This window comes from Schistocerca serialis, chromosome 3 (assembly GCF_023864345.2).
Source record: "Schistocerca serialis cubense isolate TAMUIC-IGC-003099 chromosome 3, iqSchSeri2.2, whole genome shotgun sequence".
Classification (NCBI taxonomy): domain Eukaryota; kingdom Metazoa; phylum Arthropoda; class Insecta; order Orthoptera; family Acrididae; genus Schistocerca; species Schistocerca serialis.
The window spans coordinates 529,181,332-529,190,210 of record NC_064640.1 but is presented as its reverse complement, the minus strand read 5'-3'; positions in this window follow the sequence as shown (position 1 = coordinate 529,190,210).

The following is an 8,879-nucleotide window of genomic DNA, read 5'->3' as shown; positions in this document are numbered from 1 at the left end:
GGAGTAGAAGCGGTGGGTGAGAAGCTGCCAATTCCTCCCAGTGCTCTAATGCTATTAAATTCAAGTTATAATTCAACAGATAGCGGTTCAAAACGTTTAAATACTGGTATTGAAGCATCAGTGAACAGTGACTGGCGTGTTGTCTTAGAGGTGGAAAATGCACTGAGAGGTGTTGAAATGCGGTTTATGTAGTTGGAAAGGGATGAAGTGTGTAATGTAGAGCCCTGTATCAATCAGCATATGACCACAGAGTACAGTCCATCCTGTTTTCTCTCAGACATTCGTTTTCTGGGCCTAATGCTATCTATAACATCACTGTATGGCCTGTACGGCATGCTGCACTCATGCTGATATCGGGTGGTTGGTCCATTTGTTTAAAGCAGTCCACCTTTACAAACTTTTTTGGTCTATGGTTGGTGCTATCTGTTATGCTGTAAAGACAGAACAGATGCTTGCTGTATGTTCAAACTATATATAATGACATTGTGAACTACCTCTACACATATAGTGTGCATGCAGATGATTTAGAACACTACATCAACATCCTGCTTAAAGAGGAAGCTAAAGGAATACCCATCACTTTGAGGGAAATACACGCTGAATTCTGTGCAGAGAAGAAAGCTTTATTTATCAAATTCTGTAATTGGGTGAAGAAAGAACCAGTTGAATCAGTTGATGTTACGCGTCCTGTAAATGACTATTGAATAAAAACAATATGTATACTACAGCAAACAGTGTTTTATTTTTTTCTATATCTCTGATAATAATGTTATTGTTCTCAGTACTTTCAATGCAATGTCTAGAATACTGCAGTAACAGCAGTCTGTCTGAATTGTGTCATCATTGTTAAACTGAACGACAGACAACACTTTCAGGTGTAAATATATTTTCTATAAAAACGCATTGCATGGCAATACCTGATGTAGTCAGTATCATAGCAGGGAGAGGGAGGTATCAGAACTTTGTTGTAAGTGACTGGTCCTGTGATGAAGCGATAGAATACCAGAAGAAGAAGAAGAGTGGTACTCTTTCCCCAACATCACATGGATGATAACTGGGGGTCCATCCATCTGCGGCGAGACAAATGTTCTTAAGTCACTACTAACAGTCCCCGGATGGAGACCGATTATTTGCATGTATGCATGTTCTTAAAAACTCTGCATCAGCGCAAGTGCCAGTTGCTGCAAAAGATATTACACAACATTCAGTCAAACCAGTGAAATACCTCCACCAGAAAAGTAAAGCCAAACACCGTGTTCATATTTGATGATGTGGCTGTGGGAAACCAGGATCAAACTCTACGATATTTCTGTCTTGGTCTTTGTACCAGAGTTCACGTGTTTTTTATTTGAGCTAGACATATTCCAGAATCCCAAAACAATTGGTGAGGGATAACGCATACCTCATTATTGCCTTCAAACAACACAGTTTGAATTTAAAACACTTTTTTTTTTTTTTGCGGCATTTCGGCCCTCGTCTAAAGTTATGGGTCTGACTGAATATCGATGATAAATGGCTTCACATTCTACCCACCAGTAATAACAAATACTTCCACAAACAATTCCGCAGAACAGCTCGTGGTTACGTCGCGATCAGAACAGCTTACGCTCGAGCGTTTCCTCGCGTTGCAGCGATTGCCGGCCACCGGCCAGATGCCACCCGCCGTCTGAAATCTAGCGCCGCCCAGGTGAAGGCGGCGCTATGCTGTCAGTGTATGTATCAACTGTCATTTTCGAATTTGAAGTTCTAGTTATCATCTTGCAGTAAAGCATTGTAAAATCATGAACCACGGTTAAGCGTTGTAAAATTGGATTGCAAGTGGAAAAAGGTGTAACATACGCAATACAATACTTATTTTTGATATCATAGATGGGTGAATGCCGAGGAGGCACCTCGATTGATTTGAACTGTGTGTGGAGCGAGTGATTTTGGGAAAAAACGTCAGAAAACGATATTCTGGTTTCAACAAAGATTGTTCTGGCATGAATGATTTTCTACATTAAGGAAGTCTCGACTACTGATATAAGTGATGGATTACCATTTAACCATCATGCGACACTTTCATTCAACAGGCAAGGTTCAGAAGTCTGGTGTATAAGTACTGCATGCTCTAATTCGAAACAACAAATATCAACAGAGTGACTATTATTGTAGTTTTGCTTGAATGTCATCAGGTCGCTCATTGAGCATTCCTTTTCAATACCGTTACTGGTGACGAGTTATGAGGCCTTCATCATTAATTTACTAAGAAGAAATGAAAGACTGGGCCCTACCAAAAGACGTAAACTCGAGCAAAGAGTAGTGTGAACATAATATTTTCCATCTGATAGCTCCAAACGTGTGTTTTGCACTACGAATTCTTACCTAAGGGTGTGTCCATCACGGCTAGAATTTGTTGCCAACAATTGAGACACCTTTCGGGCACAGTGTAAGAAAACTGACCGACAAAACTACATCACGTGTGTTACTGCATGATAACGCACTCTGTTGATTTGACAAACAAAACTATCCAGGAGATTGACAGGGAAGTCATCTCTTAGCACTTGTATTGATAGGGAAGCCACCTCTCAGGCACTTGTTCCTCTGAGCGTATGCTCGTAAAATTTTACCTCTCCCGCTCTTCATCGACCAACCGTCAAGGCAATTCATTTCTGGACGAAAATTCTCGTGAAACTACACTGTTTTAATATCATCGTTAGAACCAGTAGGTTTCTAAAGGCGTAGAATTTGTAAACTACTTTAGCACTGTCAGATTGTTTTAGATATTGTGAGAGAATATACTGTTGCAGATTAATTTCTCTTTGATGATTACAGCTGTGTTCAATAAACTAATGGAAAACACAACTAAAATATTCAGTGTACTAATACAAGTTAAATTCAACTTATTCCAGAAACATCACGACGGCAGTGTATCTTAATAAAGCACGAAGTGTCTGGAAGACCATTGTGCCTGTTTTAACGCGAATTAGTAGCATATTACCGACTCTTGACTTCGAAAGGGTCTGTATTTACATCATACCCTGTATCATACTCAAGTATTATGAAAATATGGCAGTTCATAGATAAAATTATGTATTCACAACAACGAAAAATATGTCGGCAGAAAACAAAAGTCGCATTATGTATTTTGCAGTGCCATAAGGTTTTCGCTCTGACACTAAGGTGTACTGAAAGCAGCAAGACGAATTTTGCTCGATCGTTGCCTTGATGATAAAGTCCCATACTGCTTGACGGAGCGTAGAGGAACGATGCGGGAGACCCGCACCGCCGTACTAGGCAAGGTCCTGGTGGAGGTGGTTTGCCATTGCCTTCCTCCCACCATTATGGAGATGAACGATGATGATGAAGACAACACAACAACACCCAGTCATCACGAGGCAGTTGAAAATTCCTTACCCATCCGGGAATGGAACCCGGGACCCCGTGCTCAGGAAGTGAGAATGTTACCGAAAGGCCACGAGTTGCGGACAACGTTGCCTTACGATTCTCTTATTGAGTTTCTATCTACCTGCTTGTAGCTCTGCCGCAAAAGAATTAAGAATCCGGCTTTCAGCCAGTTTCGAAAGGCGGACGAAAGCAGCTTGCTGCTGGTATGGAAGCACATTACCTCAGAGCTAGCGAAGAGGTGCGGCCGCTGTGTCTGCCTTATTTACCCAGTAGCCGCCATGACACACAGATCGCAACGTAAGAGAAGAGGGTAGTTGCATTTCCCGTGTGGAATGACTTTCGTAGACTCAAAAGCATTAACTGATATCATATATCACATCTCAAGAGGAAATCACTGACATTATTCTATTGAAAAGACACGATAATATCAAGTGAATTTAGCAGGATAGTTCTGTGCCATCAAGGAAGTAACTCGTCGGTCACGGAGTGCCAAACATTCTGCGTTGTTGCCAAGTTTCGGTTATACTACCAGGAAGGATACCAGCTGATGTGTTCTGTGAGTGACCTTGGAAGTGACTATAGCTTCGTCTCAAAGTTGTGGGTGGCAATGAGTCTTATTTAGGTTTCTGTAACTACGATTAGGGGCTAGAGTGTAATTACTTGTAATACATCGATGCACTGAGTGCAAACAAGACGCCATAAATTAATAACTGCTACAATTATTTGTGTTTCACTGTCTTAATCTGACCAAAACCTTGAAAGTGTATTCTACGGACGCGATTCACAACTTTGGAGCTTCTCCAGTGGTTGAGTTGGCAACGTATCTTTGTTATACAATATTGTTATTGAGATCACTGTCATTGGCACACCGCCAGAAGACAGGCATGACCTGACTTCTTGTTGTCAGCTTTTTTGACCGATATTCTGCCGTTGCTCGAAACGTGAAGACTTTAGGTGAATTCGAATATTCCATATGGTGAAAATCTGATGTTTCTATTCTTCCAGCTCTAACAGCCAAAAAACAGTTACAATAAGCGGCAGAAAAGCGCCTGTGAACCAACAATTAATAATGCAGTCGTAATTAGTGGTATCTGTTAAACTCCATCTGTCATCTGATTGTGGAGAACTACATTTTTCATCTGCACAGCACCGCAGTATGAAGAACTCAAAGGTTTCGTAGGCTTTCTATACTTAATTTCGCTGTGTTCGTTTTCAATGACAGTAGTGGAGGAGCAAAACCATCTGACTTGAAATATACTTTCCCAGTGGGGTTTGAGTCTTTGACTAAAAATTGCAGTAGCACATCCAGTGAGGTATCAAGAATGCGAGCATTCACTCATAGCTGTAGTATAGGCTGGGGCAGAAAGAAGCAGGTTTCCCACAAAGTAAACAATGAGAGACACTGTAATTAACGCATGAAGTAACGATCTCTAAACCGTAAATTTTCCAAATCGCTGTCACTTATTAAACATGAATTGTTCAGAAAATTACAACTAAATCTGGTGAAATGATTAGGTTAATGCAGCTCCAGTCCGTCACTATCACTGAGTTGACAAACATTCTCCGAATAGCACTTAAGAAAGAAATGTGTGTGTATGTGTGCGTGTGTGTGTGTGTGTGTGTGTGTGTGTGTGCGCTCTCGTGTATGTGCTGTCTGTTCTTTCGGACGTGTCGGAAAGAACAGACATTACGAATCGAAACAGACAGCCTTGTTAATCACTTAAACATCGAAGGACAGACGTCCAGGCTGTCACAGAGCGTTAAAATACAGCTACGGTGGCAGATGAAAATTTGTGCATGATTAGGTTCGAACCCGAATTCGTGGTGTCTTTCCTTTCGGACATGTCAGAAAGGACAGACACCAAACATATATATGGATGAATGGTAAACTAGCTGAAACTGATATTTGCGAGCATAAGATGTTAATACCAATTTCATGGGAATAGCTTTGCTAACTATCTACATCTACATACATGCTCTGCAAACCACCGTATGGTGCGTGGCAGAGGGTACCCTGTACCACTACTCGTCATTTCCTTTCCTGTTCCATTCGCAAACAGAGGGAGAGAAAAACGATTCTCTATGTCTCCATACGAGTCATCATCTCTAAAATCTTATCTTTGTGGTCCTTACGTGAAATGTACGTTGATGACAGTACAATCTTTCTGCAGTCAGCCTCAAATGCCCGTTCCCTAAATTTTCTCAATATTGCTCCTCGAAAACAACGTCGCTTTCGCTCAAGTGATTCCCATTTCAGTTCCCACAGGATCTCCATAATACTTACTTGTGTGTTGTTCGAACCTACTGGTATTAGATCCAGCAGTCCACCTCTGAACGGCCTCGATGTCTTCCTTTAATTCTTTCTGGTGCGGATCCGAAACAATCGAACAGTTCTCAACAATGAGTCGCACTAGTATCATAAATGTGGTCTTCTTTACAGATGAACCATATCTTCCTAAAGTTCTCCCAAGAAACCGAAGCGTCCATTCGCCTTCCCTAATACAGTCTTTACATGCTCAATTCACTTCATATTTCTTTGCAGCGTTACGCCTAGATATTTAAACGACGTGACTGCGTCTAGCAGCACGATATTAAAGTTGTACTCAAACATTATGGGTTTGTTTTTCCTACTCATCTGCATTAACTTACATTTCTTTACATTTAGAGCTATCTACCATTCATCACAACAACTACAAATTTTGTCTAACTCGTCTTGCACCCTCCTACAGACACTCAACGACGACACCTTCCCATACATTACAGCATCGTCAGCAAACAGCCACAGACTGATGCTTACCCCATCCGCCAGATCATTTATGCATGTAGAAAATAACAGGTGTCCTATCATACTTCCGTGGGGCACTCCTGATGATACCCCTGTCTCTGATGAACACTCGCCAGCGGGAACAACATACTGGGTTCTGTACCTTAAGAAGTCTTCAAGCCACTCACATACCTGGGCAACTATTCCGTATGCTTGTACCTTCGTTAACCGTCGGCATTGTGCCACCGTGTCAAATGCTTTAAGGAAATCTAGGAAAATGGAATCCACCTGTGCCTTTCATCCATGGTTCGCAGGATCTCATGTGAGAAGAGTGCAAGTTGAGTGTCACACGAGCGGTGCTTTGGCGACTTAATTGCTTTAAAATCTTTCAGCTGTTTCTCTACACCAGATATGCTTATTACCACGTCCTCCATACGCGTGTCTGTGCGATGGTCAAACGACAGTATGTTTGTACGATTCTCCTGCGTGAATGCCGACCGGGGTGGCCGAGTGGTTCTAAGCGCTACAGTCTGGAACCGCGCGACCGCTACGGTCGCAGGTTCGAATCCTGCCTCGGGCATGGATGTGTGTGATGTACTTAGGTTAGTTAGGTTTAAGTAGTTCCAAGTTCTAGGGGACTGATGACCTCGGAAGTTAAGTCCCATAGTGCTCAGAGTCATTTGAACCATCTGAACCATCCTGCGTGAACGATTTCTTAAATTCGAAATTTAAAACTTCGGCTTTACTTTTGCTATTTTCAACTGCCACACCACACTAGTCAACGAGTGACTGGGTAGAAGTCTTACACACACTTAGCGATTTTGCGTGTGACAGAATTTTCTCGGGTTCTCAGTAAGATATGTTGCTAAGGTATGACGATGGTAGTTATCTTAAGCTTCGCCCATCGATCTTCTTACAAACGCGCGCATTTCTATTAACTTTCACCTGCCGTCATTCGCGTGTTCTCTTTTGAACAGAGAGTGCATTTAAGAGTTAAGTTAGAGTAGTAGTAGTGTCCACTTGCGTTTTGCAAAGTTTCAGAAAGAATTATTATTTACTTTGATGAATTTGATAAAACGTACAAAGCTTGAGTAATACACATAAACTCATCTAAAATATATTTCAGTAGTATCAGCAAGTGAGACTTGTTTATTTCGATGAATGATACAGACAATTTAGATATCTAAATATTTAACTTGAGGATCTACTGTGCCTGTAAAGTGTTTTACAGACGTAGTCAACAAGTGCTGCCTAACCTATAAGTTTTATCCGTAGTGCCGATACGCAAGCCATATCTATTTATTTTAAATCTTGTACATGAAATAAGTTACAAAGGTAGTTCTACCCTTTTTTGTGATCGAAATCTTATATATTTTGAGAAATAATTTCATTTTGGTGCATATATTTGGATTTACGGCCAGGAATCTTGCATATTGCAATGAATAGCCTCTTTCAGTGTTTTTGTGCTCTTCATCGTTCCATAATTTGATGAATAATTTTATTTCGATGCAAAGATTGTATTTTCGAGATATCGAATGGAAGGAGAAACGTTAAGAGTTTAACTTCCCATCGACATCGAGGTCATTAGAGACGGACTGCAAGCCCGGAAGGTTTCAAAGATAGGGAAGGAAATTGGTTGTCCCCTTTGAAAGGAACTATCCCTGATTTGCATGGAGTGATTTAGGAAAATGAAAGAAAACCTTAATCTATTGTAAATAGTCTTCATGGGTTTGACGCCGTATGATGTGCAAATTTCACAATATTTCCTTGGAGCAACTGATTCTGCTGGTTGAACCTTGCTGGTGGATAGGTACGACTGACGGTATCCATTTCTTTCTTTTTTCCTTTATTGTATTTCAATGCCCTATGTGGGGCGGGCTGGCAGCAGCATATGCGCTGCTCTTCAGCCGAAAGACAGTAATTATACAAAAGAAGACATTTAAAATAACAGAAAGGAGAAAATATGGCGTAGATAGATACAAAAAGGGGGAACAGTACGGAATAGAACAGACAAAAAGGGGGGTGACTATAAAATGGAGCTAAAACAGTAAAAAAGTAGCGCACAAAGAAAAACCCACACACTGGGACAATTAAAGAACGCAAGGCGAAGTATGGCCAGAGCATAAAAGGATCGATGGACGGCGTAGCACACAATAATCACTGACAGTAAAACTATGTACAAGTCCAGCACACAATTAAAATCACAGCTCTTAACACATGGGAGAACAGCATCAAACACAAGACTGATGTAGCGCCTTGCTGACAATGAGCAAACAGAGGATCTGCCAGGAGCATGGAGACGAGGGAATAGGGAAGAAAGAAGGGAGAGGGAAGAGGGGGGGGGAGGCGCGCCGAAGAGGGCCGGGGAAGGAAGGACTTTTGAGGGAAACAGTTGAGGAGGGGATGCAGTGAAAATATGCTTTGGGAGAAGGATGGGAGAGGAAAAGGGTGGCCCTGCGGAGGGGGGAAACAAGGTCAGGTTACAGTTGGAAGGCAGGTTAGATGTCATGGCGAAGTTCAACAGCCTGGAGGGGGAGGTGCTGGAAATTGCCCTGATGAAGGAGATGGAGGGTGTGGAGATGGTGAGAGGGAGGGATACAGCTATAGAGGTGCGGCAATGGGTGGGGGGTGGAGAGGAAAGAGGAAACCAGGGGGTGGGTGGAATCAAGCCTGTGACAGTGTAAAGGATGTGGAGATGTTGGAGGAAAAGGAGGAGGTGGGGGAAGGG